Genomic DNA, 6,544 nt, shown 5'->3' with positions numbered 1-6,544 from the left:
TGCAAATGTCTGAAAGTGTCTCTAAAGACAAACTGGAACTGGAAAACTCCAAAACAAAAACAAATGAGTGAATTCTTTGATTAACAGATATTTGCTGTTTCTTTTCTGAATACACATTATTTATGATTGATAATAATAGAAAGTACATCTGCTCAGTTTGGTATTCTACTGTAGTTAAATGTTGAGTTCTTCTCCTCATTCCCTGTTTGAAGTCACACAATAAACATTGGTAATTTGCAGGTAAAAAGACGACAAGTACGGAGTCCCGAAAAAGACAAAATGTTGTTAAATAGTAATTATTATTTAAAGATAAATAAAAGAACAATATCAAAAAAGTATTAATTTATTTCATCAACTGATAAAGTAAAAGTATGAAACTTCATATTTCTTAACATTTTGACAGTTTCAGGTCTTCATAAAATCAAATCAAATCAAGCTTTATTTATATAGCACCTTTCGTGCAAAATTGCAATACAAGGTGCTTAAAGGGACAGTTCACCCCAAAAATCAAAAATACATATTTTTCCTCTTACCTGTAGTGCCATCTAGATTGTTTTGGTGGGAGTTGCTGAGTTTTGGAGATATCGGCCGTAGAGATGTCTGCATTTTTTGAATATAATGGGACTATATGACACTCGACTTGTGGTGCTCAAAGCGCCAAAAAAATACATTTGAAAGACTCAACAGCAACGTCTCTTTCCAGAAATCATGACCCGGTTACTCAAGATAATCCACAGACCTTGTTGGGAGCAGTTTCATGTAGGAACTAGAAAACACAAGGTCTGTTGAGACTTCACCACAAGGTCCATTAGTAGCTGTTCTGGATCTTTAGAACATGATCTTTATGTAATAGCGATAATGTACAGTGAGCCAGTTAATTTCGCAATAATGACCTGCTCGCTGTACATTATCCTGCTTATTACACAGATATTTACTAAAGAAATCAATAATTTGGCACCAAATATTGATTTAAAAATGATTTTTAAACGTTTTTTTTGCCACAGGACTGCTTTCTGCATATTGATACGATTGGACTTGAGAGTCTATAATCAGAACTGCGTCCATAGCAGCGGTCGGCTCTGTAGAATGCCGTAATTGACCAATCAGAATCGAGTATTCAACAAAGCCGTGTAATAACAGCAGATAGAGTTTGCCTTGTCATGGAATTGTAGATTTCAAATTTCTGGACTTTAGGGAATTCTTGTCCAAGTTAATCCCTTTTTTAAAATCTCATTTAATTGTTTTTGGTCTACATAACGGTATATAACCATTTTTTCAACAGTAATTTAGTCACTATATTAACTGTGTATCAGGTTCTAAATAGACACTAAAATGTAGTAACTGCAATTTTATTAATTAATTTATTTTACCAGAACAAGCCTAATTTTAAATATATAAGTCCAAATTCCCAGAAACGGTAAAGTGTCCTCAATGGTAGCTACAGCCCTAAATCTTTCAACATCATTTCAGTCACTATATTTCAATGTCCATCAGATTTTTACTAGACACTGAAATATAGTTAGTAAAATTACGTAGACAAAATGTGTGTAACCTACATGTCTAAAAACGTTCACTTTTTATCCAATTTTTGTCCAGTTTTACTCTAAATGTCTATACATCTCTTGACCTGCAAATTACCAAATTCATTCTTTCTGGGAGTCCAGACCATTCAAAGGCAATGAGAGAAAAGAAGGCCTGACCAGAACTTTGTCCCGTTGCTCTGCTGTGTATGTATTCAGTGCAACCTGAAATAATAACAGTGCAGATCCAACAGCAGCCATAAGAGGGCCCTGTTTCATCTGCTGATGTTTGGGGAAAGGGCTGGACAATCACCACCTCTGCTCTGGTTCAGTTGAATGTTCAGTCGAGTTCATTACAGACATTATGACAATCTCACCAGGTCATGAGCCTAATTTTGTGGATGTAGTTATAACGTATTTCCTTAAGTGTTAATATGGGAGTTGGAGCCTTATATTGCCAGTACTATGTTGATGTCAGACAAAGATGTTGCTATTATTATAAGAATAAATATTCATTTGAACCTTTTGTTTTGAATTATTAAGTAGTTAGATGAAGTGTTTGAAAGGTCTGTAGCCAACCTTTGTGACTAAATAAACTGCAGTTTAAATGTGAGAGACAGAAACAAGCTGCCAACGTTATACCTTGTAAATGGAGTTTTCTGTGGTTCAAAGTGAATAGCTGTCATTTAAAAACTTTGCGCTGTGATTGTTCTCATAATTTTTTTTTTATGGTGATCGTGTTTGCTAAAAGTATAAAGCCTCCTGTTATGCCTCTGTACTCTCTAATAGGCTGATGCATGCGTGTTAAATCGTTTTGATCTCATTTGACCAGCAGATGTAATCACAAGGGAGGTTCGAGCTTTCAGGCCATTAAGGGAATCTGAGCTGTGTCCTTGTTTTTCGAATCCGCTGTAACGAGTGGATGAGGCAATTAATAAGCTAGAACACGGATATTGGGTTTCAACTGTGAATGATTATTGAATTGTAGCTCTAGTCTCATCAGGACCCATCGAATACTTTTTCCTTTGAATGTTAATCCTTGCAGACATGAGGAGAAGTAAAGTGCCATAAAAACTGCTGTACTCTTTTTGTTCTTATTGATTTTTACTGCAGAGCATGACAAGAAAATTGGTTTTAAATGTTTTTCTTTTTAGCTTTTTGATGGTGGTTATCTTTATTGAATTGCTTCATTGTACCGATTGCCTGTTTAAATCAGTTAGAGGTAAAAAAAAAAAAGGGGGGCTCAGCAGTTTGTGTACTGATGGCTGAATGTAAAAGTAACTTAAAGCACTCTGCTGTGAGCCTGCTTCTGTCTGCTCCTGAGCTCTTCTTTTTTCATTTGATCTCTTTCACTGCACAGTGCACCATTTTATCTTGTTTCGGTGTGCACATTAGAAGGGTTTTTTGTACATTATGGACGTATCGACAATAAATGTTTTTAACTTGTTGGCTCAATGTTGTGTGTCGTAAATATTCATAAGTCTTCTGGCTTAAAGGGTAAGGCTGGTGGTATTCTATGTTTTTTATTGTCAACAAATTCTACGTGTTAATCTTTCAATACTTTTCAATTTCCCTACCCTGTCGCATTTGTTACTAATAAGATGTAAATCTTTAAAAAATAGCTCACAAATTTATAGTTTAATTTTTTAAAAAAAGGCTCAGTAATTTCCTGAAACAGCTCACTGTAGTTTTTAGCAAACATTACTCAATCAGGAGGAAATAGTGCATTTGTTGGGGACTATTTTCAGCGGTGGATTAATACACATTTGATGCACTAGAGATTATTTTTAGGCAGGATGGTGTGTGCGGGATTGATTCAAAATAAACTGTCATCAGTACAACCATGTGGCTCATTGATGTGTTTTTAACTGTTGTTGGACTAAAATGTATAAAATTCGTATTAATCCGCCACTGAAAATAGTGGCAACAAATGCACTATTTATTCATGTTTGAGTAACGATTGTTAAAAACTACAGTGGCCAGCTCTTTTAGAAAATTACAGAGCATTTTTAAAGATTTCTTCAGCTGGAACCAATGGGTTAGGGGCTGAGTGCCACAGACAGGCTAGGGAAGTCAGAAAGTATTGTGAAACAGACTAACACATTGTTGGTTTTGGTCTTTTCAGGTGATTTGTTGACAACAAGAAAAATGTAGACGATCACCAGCCTGCAATGTTTGCCCCCAGCCCAAATAAGAAAACACCAAATGAGAAACTTGTATTCATGTAGTAAACCAGAACCTGTAAAAGAAACATCACTTTTTCAAGTAAGAAAAGAGAAATGACACTATAAATGGATGTAATCCAAAAATCAAAGTCCTGACACAACATGACAAGCTTTCTTTCAAAAACATCACATCAAAACATGCTTAGTTAATGTCATCCTCCACTTCCTCACTACTACATTTTAAATTTGATGAAAGCGCTGTGTTTGTGATTTAAGTACAGTTCTTATCACGTCTTGAATCTGACACAACACAGAAGCACATCTGTTATGCTGCACGGCAAAGACTCAAGTGCATGGTATAGTATCACAATCTTATATGATTTTGTTACACAGAATTTGAATGCAAACCTACTGTAGGCGCAACCCTCCTGAACTGCAGAGAAACAGTGAGTTATACTTTATGATAAAGGCACTGTAGTGGTCAGTAGCTGAGTAATGTAATATTCCCTATGAATAATACTGTACATATCTACATATACATATACAGTGTACTGAACATACCTGTTAACTGCCTACCAAGTCGAAACACAGAAAAAATATAAATTCAAAGCATAAAAACACAGACACTTACAACTTAAACGGCTCATCTAGTCTCCCAAAATGATTTCTCAGAGGAAACAAGTTCTGGATTAGCATTACTATTAGCATAGCAATCAGTAACTGGGCATCACTAAACCTATGCTAACAAATAAGGAAATGTACAGTATAATTTTCTCCAGATGTTGCAATATTACAGCATATAAGAATAAAACTAACTTACATGTATGATACAAAAAATGTTAAATATAAATACCAACTTCAACATTCTATTTTAAAGTAAGATGTTAAATCCGTTTTCATCTATTATTTATGACTGTTTTTTATAGTAACAAGGTAATTCAATATGGTTTATAAATCTGTTGGAGGAACTGTATTGTTGTCATAAAATACATGTAAACTCTAGTTGAGTATATTTCCATTCACGCAAAGACATAAAAACAATAATCTGACGAATAAATAGCTTTTACAGTCTAGTGCTCCAGATGTGCGCTAGTGCACTGTGCAACATGTTGCATGCAGAGCCACTGATGGTTACACGGGCACATTCCATTAAACTAAGAAAGTTTCATTTTATAAGAATTCTCTCTGTAACATGATTATATTGTACTGCCCGACATTCAAGAGACCAGTGGCACTGAATTAGTAACAGCGAGAATAACTCTAATGACTGGCACTAATCCATAAGGTAAAAGTATAAAAAAATAAATAAATGCAGACCTGCAGAATTGAGTAGCAGTAAGTGAATAAGTAGTGATTCATGTTTTTTTTTCTGTCTCAAAATATTGTGAGGATGTTATGTGAACAGCGTGTCCTTTCAGGGCCTGTGGTATATGCAAACTGGGCAAGCTGGAAGATAATCACCTGTAAACTCACTAGAGTGATTTTGAACTGACTGCTCATAAAGAACAATAAATGCTTAAATATGAGCACAAAAAGTGGTGCAAGGGTAGCGGAAGTTCTTTTAGACTGGTCTGTAGTGTTAGGCCAGTCTTAGATCTACAAAAATAAAGACTTATTTAGACTTACTTTAAGCCTAAAGTTAGCCACCCTACCCCCAGGCTAACTCAGAACTAAAACCGATGTTTCCATGGTAACAATCAGAGACACCTGCTGACCGTGACACCTGCTAACCGGTGGCACCAAATAACAAAAAAAGAGGAAAACATAATTTGTGGTTTGCTAACAATGCTGTGGAGCAAGCAATGAGAAGGGAAATAGTTGTTAGAGAGCACAGTAACCTGTTGGAAATGTACAGCAGCGAGGACATCGTCAGTCATCGTCATTTGGAGCCTGACTGACGAGTTAGCAGAAATACTGAGCCTTGCCACATTAAAAAGCCACAGCATTGCAGCTCTGCTACAGGTCTGAACTGCACTGAGATTTTACACTACTCAAGGTGTTTGTATTGTTACACTCTTCACAGAATTTTCGCAGTAAAATTACCTTGTAACTGTTGAATTTAATATAATTGGCTGTGTTTAAGTCGTGGGTGGGAAGCCGGTTAGGGATTGAGTTCTTCTTGCTGCATTAGTGACTCCTACTGGCTGGTCAATGTGACTGCACAGAGATTAGTAGAACTGTTGGAGATCTCCAATGTGAAAATCCCATGATAGCGTGACTCTCCCAGCCCTCTACAGGACAACAGTTAGCAGAGACAAGGACTGCACTGTTGGGTGAACTGGTCATTCCAAATTGGGAGACAATGGGGGGAAGTCATGAAAAAATTACATTTTTGAATTTTCAGAATTTTTTTAAGCTTGAAAATGGTGGAGATGCTCCACTAATTAACCTCACAGCTGCAAGAAATGTCTGACTGTTCTCTCCTGCTCCTGCTCCTCCTGATTTCGTTGATGCCCATTTGATGGCTTAGCATTCAAAAATATGGGCAAATACAACACAAATATATCATTTTACCACAAAACAGAGCAGTTGAGACTTGAACCAGAAGGACCCAGGGGAGCTGTGACAAAATAAACTAATCATAATTCTTACAGTTTTATAATACGGTTGATTTTTCATTTGATATATCTAAAGAAAATGACAGGACAATGTGTTGAAGCCACATTCACTGTGTACATGCTGTGATATCGGTGCTTTTGTAAAAGGGGAGAAATGATTTGGTTGTGAGTAAGATGTGGAGGAGGGACCCCAAAGCAAAATCTTGCCTATGATGAACATGAAAAGCAATAGAAGATGTGATCTCTCTGCCTGCCAGTAATAAAGCCTGTAAGTTGAAAACATTGAAAAACATAGAAATAA

Source organism: Siniperca chuatsi, linkage group LG6 (genome assembly GCF_020085105.1).
Source record: "Siniperca chuatsi isolate FFG_IHB_CAS linkage group LG6, ASM2008510v1, whole genome shotgun sequence".
Classification (NCBI taxonomy): Eukaryota; Metazoa; Chordata; class Actinopteri; order Centrarchiformes; family Sinipercidae; genus Siniperca; species Siniperca chuatsi.
Note: the sequence above shows the minus strand (reverse complement) of the source record.